General features: G+C 44.3%; 1 long non-coding RNA gene across 1 annotated transcript; it reads left to right on the top strand.

Annotated features, from left to right (window-relative positions):
• The first annotated feature begins 1,642 nt into the window (after positions 1 to 1,642).
• Positions 1,643 to 4,142, top strand: LOC138445322 (uncharacterized). Its single transcript, XR_011258935.2, has 3 exons — positions 1,643 to 1,826; positions 3,012 to 3,155; positions 3,829 to 4,142. It is a non-coding gene; the product is annotated as an uncharacterized lncRNA (long non-coding RNA).
• Positions 4,143 to 6,648: the final 2,506 nt, after the last annotated feature.

Below are 6,648 nucleotides of genomic sequence, written 5' to 3'. Positions count from 1 at the left end.
GTAATCCAAGTCTATGCCCCAGCCGGTAATGCTGAAGAAGCTGAAGTTGAATGGTTCTATGAAGACTTACAAGACCTTTTAGAACTAATACCCCCGAAAGATGTCCTGTTCATTATAGGGGACTGGAATGCAAAAGTAGGAAGTCAAGAAACACCTGGAGTAACAGGCAAATTTGGCCTTGGAATGAGGAATGAAGCAGGACAAAGACTAATAGAGTTTTGCCAAGAAAATGCACTGGTCATAGCAAACACCCTCTTCCAACAACACAAGAGAAGACTCTACACATGGACTCCACACATGACCATCACCAGATGGTCAACACTGAAATTGGATTGATTATATTCTTTGCAGCCAAAGAATATAATCCCCAGGAGAAGCTCTATACAGTCAACAAAAACAAGACCCGGGAGCTGACTGTGGCTCAGATCATGAAATACTTATTGCCAAATTCAGACTTAAATTGAAGAAAGTAGGGAGACCCGCTAGACCATTCAGGTATGACCTAAATCAAATCCCTTATGATTATACAGTGGAAGTGAGAAATAGATTTAAGGGCTTAGATCTGATAGATAGAGTGCCTGATGAACGATGGAATGAGGTTCGTGACATTGTACAGGAGACAGGGATCAAGACCATCCCCATGGAAAAGAAATGCAAAAAAGCAAAATGGCTGTCTGAGGAGGCCTTACAAATAGCTGTGAAAAGAAGAGAAGCGAAAAGCCAAGGAGAAATGACATCCAGGGAACTCCCTATCCCCACACTTAGAGCGGTGCCTGGCATCTAGTAGATAATCAAGAAATATTTGTTGAATGAATGAATGCATTGAACTTATGAAAAATAGAAACAAAGTCAGTAAGCATACAGTTAAAAAATATCCTGGAGTGCAGACTTTCAACTCACCCAGATTGGATTCCTCTCAAGTTGGGAAGGATCGTGAGAGCAGAAAGAGCGAAAAAGTGAAATAAAATGAAGTGGTGAGATGCATTATATAATCTGCTTCATAATTACAGGTGAGTGTTCAGCTTAGAACTTTGACTCTTTCACGTTTGACCGATGTCTGTGTTAGTATTTAAGCAGAGGTTAGTTTGAAGGGCTGTGTACTCATTCAAACGTAGTAAGAAAACTTTCCCCTGGTCATTTTAGTAATTCAGAATAGTGTTTTGTGGCTTCTCTTGCCATCTGAGGGCCCAAAATGGTTACTGCTTATCTGAAAACTGAGGCCTTAATCAAATATTTATGATCTCACTTATTTTTATTTTCTGCATATCTTTTATTTCTTCTTCCCAGGTTTTTTTTTTTTTACCCATTTTCCAGGCACATGATTCACACACAAAAGTTAATAGAAATGTTTCATGGATTATTAAATGCAGCTAAGTAATGAGTTTTTTTCTAGAACATAAGGCCAAACTGGGGCTACTTTGCTGTTCCTACAAAGTACTTTTTTTAAATTTTGAATTTATTTATTTTAATTGGAGGCTAATTACTTTACAATATTGTATTGGTTTTGCCATACAGCAAGTACTTTTTATTTGAAGGTATGGACTACAGTGAAACTCCAGTACTTTGGCCACCTCATGCGAAGAGTTAACTCATTGGAAAAGACTCTGATGCTGGGAGGGATTGGGGGCAGGAGGAGAAGGGGACGACAGAGGATGAGATGGCTGGATGGCATCACTGACTCGATGGATGTGAGTCTGAGTGAACTCCGGGAGTTGGTGATGGACAGGGAGGCCTGGCGTGCTGCGATTCATGGGGTCGCAAAGATTCGGACACAACTGAGTGAATGAACTGAACTGAACTGAACTGAACTGCTCTGTATTCTAAAGGTAAGGCAGATTCTGTTCTGTAAGGCATATGCGTGTCTGCTGCAGAAAGGACTTTAAGGTGAAGACAAAGATTGCCTAAAAAATAGGCTTTATAGTGGTGCAATGAAGTGGATTTGGAAAAGAGAACAGTTGAAACTATAGAATTGGTAGGTGAGGCCTTGATATCATGCCAAGACGACACTGAACAGTGACTGTTTGCTAATGAAAACATTGTACACTGGTGCTGCCAGCAGTCGAGTGGTTTTGGTGAGCCTCTACCTGGGCTTAATTGTCCAAGAAATGTTCCAGTAGCATCATCTTACTGATGGAGCTTTTATATTCTAACCTTGTTGTTAAAACTCTAATCCAGACCATGCTGTTGATCCAGGCTCACTTTGTACAAAGCAGGCCTTCTGAAAGAGGTCAAAGTCGTAATGCAACATTCACATTGGAAAGTACTCTAGTAATAAACCATTGTTTTTCGATAAGGAGAGAGGACCTGAAGAAGTTAGATGTCTTTTGCAGGTTTATGCATAGCTTGTCAGAGATGGGGTTGGAGTATTGTCAGAATTTTTTTTGTTATTGTTGTTATAAGCAATGGAAAAGTCTCTGCTCAGACTGGGAATTTATTGGTAGGATTGGACTTTCATAATTTATGGGAAGGTTGAAAATCCAGACTTAGAAAAGGGCAGGCAGAAAGAAAGCAGTTCTGAAAACCTAGAAAGTGAAAACCTTAGGAATGATCTCTTAGCAAACATGGTCTGGGGAGGATGTCACTGCAGGGATAGATGATTAAGCTTTAGCCACTTCTGTCTTTATTTCACTCATGCAAGAGCCCAGGTCCCAGGAGGGCCCCTCACATTTGCCAAGATTAGGACACGATCCCCTGGCTGTCCTGGGGCAGTTGTTGGCAAACCCCTTCAACTTTGGTTATTGAAAGGAAGGCGCCTTAATTTACTCTTCTGCTAAGCCTTGTGGTGGAGAGAGGCAAATCCCCAAAGGATCCCCCAAAGTTGCTGCTGGAAGGAAGCCAGGGACGCAGGGCAATCAGGATACAATGAAACACCTGTTTAGCTTAAAGCATGAGACTGCTGTGCAGCTAGAGAAGGCCATGAGGAGCAAGCAAGAGTTTGTGTGGGATTAGTAGGAAGGTTTTTCTCTCCAAACACAGGAGTCCTCACCTCCTCCTTCCTTCTTCTGTCTTAGAATGTGGGCCTGGAGGCCAAGCAGCCATCTTGTCTATGAAGTGACAAGCACGACCTCTAAAACAGCGGTTGGCAGCCTTTTTGGCATCAGGGACTGGTTTCATGGAAGACAACTTTTCCATGGATGGAAGAGGGGATGGTTCAGGTAGTCTTGAAAGCAATGTGGGGGATGGTGCAGGCAGTAATGGGAGTGACGGGTAGTGATGGGGAATGGCAGATGAAGCTTCACTCCATCAGCTGCCTCTCACCTCTTGCTGTGCAGCCCAGTTCCTAACAGGCCATGGACTGGTACTGGTCTTCTGCTCCAGGGTTGGGGACCCCTGCTCTAAAGTACTTACTAAGGCTATTTATCCACTGCTTTAGCAGATGAATAGGAGGAGTCTGATATAGCAAATATACCATAGGGCTGCTGTACCAACTCTGAACTGCCTGCCTACAGACGTTTTATTTTGTAAGAAAATTAAAAACCTATTTGGCCAGGCCCCTAGAGTTGGGTGTCAGAAACGCACAGCTTTCATAATCTGATAATACAAATTGGTCCTAGAACTTTGGTCTCTCCATCCCTTTTATACAGCACCTTTCCCTGGTGGCTCAGTGGTAAAGAATCTGCCTGCAATGCAGGAGATCTGGGTTCAATCCCTGGGTCAGGGAGATCCCTATAAAGAAGGACATGGCAACCCACTCCAGTATTCTTGCCTGGAGAATTCCATGGACAGTGGAGCCTGATGGCCTACAGTCTATGAAATCACAAAAAGTCAGACATGACTGAGCGACTAACATGCTCGTTTTCACTTTTTATTTTCCTGTTCTACTTACAGAGACATGATTCCTGCCTTCAAGAAGCTGATGACAGATTTGAAGTTAAAATAATCTTCTTAATCAAGTAGAGAGCAAAAGCTTGTGATGTATAGTACATGCTGAGGGACGTCCCTGGTGGTCCAGGGGTTAAGAATTGGTCTTGCAATGCAGGGGATGTAGGTTCAATCCCTGATTGGAGAACTAAGATCCCACATGCTTTGGGTCAACTAAGACCATGCCCACAACTACGGAGCCCATGGTCCAGAATGAAGATCCTGCATGGTACACCTAAGACCCAATTCAGCCAAATAAATATTTAAAATAATTATAATAATACGTTCTGAGCAGTGAGGAACAATGGCAAAGAGAGTTCAAAGGCCAGTCATTCTGCCCAGGCTCTTGAGCATCCTCCTGCCCCCGAGCTCTAACTGTATAATCTACTCTTATATCTTTTCACCTTTGCCTCTCCTCTGCTCCTTTGTCTTAGCATCTAAGAACCTCAAATCTCTCCTGTTCTAAAAAGAATCCACCCTTACCCAATGGGTCCTCTCAAACAACCAATCTCTTGCCTTTTCTTCTCCAAACTAATCAATGGAGTGGTCTGTCTGCATCTTCTCTCTTCCCATTGAATCCTCTACCCAGAGCATCTAGCTTCATCCCTGCCTCCACACTAAAGTAAGCAATCAGCTGATTACTAATTCCCGTGGGTAAACCTTTGTCCCTATTTGACTGTCCCTGTGTGCTGCCATTGATAATGCTCATTGCTGCATTTGTAGAAACTCCTCTCTTGGCCCTGTGAGCTCACGTTCTCTTACATCTTGGAGTGTGCATCCTGCCTTGGCAGGCCTGCTACTCAAGGCATCAGATCACATCCTAGCTAAGGAGAGGACACTCTGCCCCTTCCTGGAAACTGAATAGTGAGTGGACAGACCAAGACACTAAAATGGCATTCTTCTATTTTTGCAGCAGTGCCCTGGAGGAGCTGTTGAAGAGCTCCTGCCACATGAGGCCCCAGAACTGCCAGGTTTCTATCTGCCTCCTGCCTGATTCTTTGTTCTCCCATGGCCTCCAAGCAAATCCTTCACATCATCCAGAGTCAACAGAAGTTGCTGATACCCAAAGGGACTTGAGTGATGCCTTGTTCTTATTCTGATTTCTAAACACCTGAGTACAGAACAGGCCATGGGTCCTGGTTTGTACCTGTGTACTTAGGGAGCTCACTCAGATAAAATATCCCTCCTCCTCCATGCTGCCCTCTATGATTCATGTCCTTGCAGTCAAACCATATTGCCCTTTCCACTTTTCTTCCTCAGCAAACCCTGACCTCCATTGATCCCTTAGAGTCTGGAGCACTCCAAAAGCTTTTCAGAGTCAATACTAATGCTTACATTCAGAGTAGTCTGTCCAGGACCAGTCTGACCAGCTAGTCTGTAGAGCCACAGGACTAAGTTCTGGCCTTTCCCACTAACCTCCTGTCTCCTAAATGGTGACAGCTTTAGCAAGAGGTGACAGAGCTCCTATGGTGCTGTTGTTGCTCAGTTGCTAAGTCATGTCTGACTTTTTGCAACTTCATGGACTGCAGCATGCCAGGCTTCCCTGTCCATCACTATCTTCCTGAGTTTGCTCAAACTGAAATCCATTGAGTCGATGATGCCATCCAACCATCCCATCCCTCGTCATCCGCTTCTCCTCCTGCCCTCAATCCTTCTCAGCATCAAGGTCTTTTCCAATGAGTTGGCTCTTTGCATCAGGTGGTGTAGTACTGGAGCTTCAGCTTCAGAATCAGTCCTTCCAATGAATACTCAGGGTTGATTTCCTTTAGGATTGACTGGTTTGATTTCCTTGCTGTCCAAGGGACTCTCAAGAGTCTTCTCCAGCACCACAATTTGAAAGCATTAGTTCTTCTGCATTCAGCCTTCTTTATGGTCCAACTCTCACATCTGTACATGACTATTGGGAAAACCATAGCTTTGACTTTATGGACCTCTGTTGGCAAAGTGATGTCTCAGCTTTTTAATATACTATCTAGGTTAATCATAGCTTTTCTTTTGAGGAGCAGGCGTCTTTTAATTTCATGGCTACATTCACTGTCTGCAGTAATTTTGGAGCCCAAGAGAATAAAATCTGCCACTGTTTCTTCTTTTTCCCCTTCTATCTGCCATGAAGTGATGGGACCAGATGCCATGATCTTAGTTTTTTGAATGTTGAATTTTAAGCCTTATGGTGTAGTCAGCATCAGCTTTGATCTGTCTTCTGAGAAGGAGCTGGAGAGAAACACTACTTGGCCTCAGACCACAGAGTTCCTGATGTCAGAGGAACCTGTGCTTTCTCTTCTCCCTCCCATATTTCCTCTTCTGTGCCTGTGTGGTTTTGCATGAAGCAGTCACTGAGATGGAGTTAAAGGTGTAAAAAGTTTACAGAGGAGTGATGCCTGTGAAAGAGAAGGGGTAGAAGTAGGATGGGCAGGGGCAGCCAGCAGACCATGATGGAGACCCCATGGTCTTTGACAGCTGGTGGAGCTCTGGGGTTCAGCTTGCCCTCTAGAGGCATCTTGTGTTAGATAGAAATGACCAGGCCCTGTAAGCCCACTCTGCTAAGTCACTGATCAGAGTTTGCTGTGAAAGTAGCTGGACCTTGGCTTGAAAACTAGGGCTACCCCAGGTGGAGGTGCTCAGGAAGCCATGCCCCTCCCATATGGAAGCCACTCTCTCTGAAGGTGGATCTGAGCAGTGGATCTGTGTCTGCCACGCCTTCTACCAACCGGTCTTTGTCTAGGCCAGTCAGGCTGCTGACGTCTGGGGCAGTGCTGTGCTCAGAGGTCCCATTGGCTGAATGAATGA

This window comes from Ovis canadensis, chromosome 1 (assembly GCF_042477335.2).
Source record: "Ovis canadensis isolate MfBH-ARS-UI-01 breed Bighorn chromosome 1, ARS-UI_OviCan_v2, whole genome shotgun sequence".
NCBI lineage: Eukaryota > Metazoa > Chordata > Mammalia > Artiodactyla > Bovidae > Ovis > Ovis canadensis.
This window is presented reverse-complemented; position numbering and strand designations above follow the sequence as displayed.